Source organism: Belonocnema kinseyi, chromosome 7 (assembly GCF_010883055.1).
Source record: "Belonocnema kinseyi isolate 2016_QV_RU_SX_M_011 chromosome 7, B_treatae_v1, whole genome shotgun sequence".
NCBI classification, from domain to species: Eukaryota; Metazoa; Arthropoda; class Insecta; order Hymenoptera; family Cynipidae; genus Belonocnema; species Belonocnema kinseyi.
The window spans coordinates 108,132,525-108,134,496 of NC_046663.1; positions in this window are offsets into that span (position 1 = coordinate 108,132,525).

A 1,972-nucleotide genomic window follows, 5' to 3' on the forward strand; every position below is an offset into this window, starting at 1 on the left:
GTTTCGTATTTTCGTGTACAACGTTACCGGCTGATGCCGTTGGAATTGATTGTTAAAATATATTTTTTTACATCTTTTATTATTAAGCTTTGTACTTAAACGATTTAGTGTACCGATTTCTTTTTTTTTTTACACACACTGTACTTGTTTAAAATTTTTGATTCTGAGTTGCCTCTCAAATTGACAGGAATGTGTTAACATTGGACATTCCTCCTTTCAGTCAGGAACTTGAGTAGCTCGGATGGTCCAGGTTAAGAAAATGAGTCCCGGAGATAATGAAGGCCATAGGTGGCACAGGTCGGATTTACCCGAGTTCGGGGACTCGCTGGAGTGGTCCCTAGGATTTTTCCATTATTCTGTCAGGTTTATATTTTATTAGTTTGAGTAGAATGACTCCAAATAATAGGGACCCCTTCTCGCTGTAAACAAATTGAACGGGCCCGAGGCGGGAAGGGTCGACAAAACGGTGAGAGTGCAGCCACAGCGCGGAAAACAATAACCGGTGGGCTTCGGCAAGGCCCGGGGGAGTTGTAATGAAGTTTTAGAACTTAATTAACAAAGATAGCAAAAAAGAAATAAAGAAACTTTACGGGGTGTCGCCGAAGCCAGAACCAAGGAAGACAAAAGTCACATTCGCGTTTAAAAATAATAACCTCAAGCCTACTCTAAATCAACCTCATATGATTTAGAATAGAGTTAGCTAACTATTGTTGTTAATGTTAATAGGAGTAAGAATTCAAATGTAAAAACTTACCGAGATTAGCCGAAAATAAGTACTAAAGGGAACTCGGTAGAAAGTTAATTAACCTAGAATAGTAAAAATTAGAAAACCTTGTATACGAGGGGTCGGCGACGACGAGAGGGGCACTGGAAGAGAACCTGGACGAAACCTCCACGGCGACGAGCATCGGAGAAGCCGGAAACATGCCTCGTCCAGTTCAGTACCATTTCAAAACATTGGAACTGTCTGACAGCTATAAACACGGAGCAGACAGCACTGTGGTTTTCCACCAGTATCTATAGCTAAAGGGTTGGATATAAGGGGACTGCACACCAAGTTCGCGTCGTTCCTTCAGGTACGGGTAGCACAAGTCGTTAGTTCGGCGATCGCCAGCGAGTGGCAGCACCGGATGGACCATCGTAGCCGACACAACCAACCCTGCAACACTACGCAAATGAGCAACCACACTCTGGCAGGAGAAAGGAGGCTGACAGCTATGTTATAGATGATGAATCCACAGCCAATAGCAACCCCAGCGATCCGTAGGCCAGAGAAAACCGGCAAGACGGATTCTACCGCGTAAAGCGCGCATTGGCGGAAGACCTCATTGGAGCTCGTCCGTTGGCACCAACCAATCAGAGGAGGCCACGCAGGAGGTCGGCAGGGGCTGACGGAAAATAGCGGCAAAACGACGAAAACTATCTGGGAAACGGCAGAGTCGGCTTGAGGACTGCGTACCTGATACAACGAAAATCCCAACCGGACCGGATTTTTGTTCTGATATGGGTGGAAAGTATTGGACTGCAGCAGCCATGTGGCTAAAAAGTAAGTGGATGTTTTCTCACCCGTTTTAAGTGCCGTTCTCGTTCGACCCGGTTCCGTAGCAACCCGCAATCTTATCGTGAGTGTTTTGAAAAGTGGCGTGAGCTCAGTGGAGACCCCCGCGTGACTCAAAATTTGGAGAGGCGTTCGACCCAGAGACCAGTTTTGATAAATTGGGCCGAACTAACCTCTCCAAACGACCTGGCCAAAGAATTGCCTAGAAAAGTGAAGGTCGAAGCAAGGGACGCCAGTGTCTCCGGTGAATCCTCCCAGAATAGTGCGCGGGCTCCCTAGAACGGATTCTCTCTCCCGACTGCGCATGACTAAGACAGCCTGCAGATTGGCAGGGGGTCGACTGAGAGTTCTCAGCCTAACGAAGAATAGAAAGAGTAGTCAGCTGGTTGTCAGGGGGTTGTCTGGGCCTTCCCA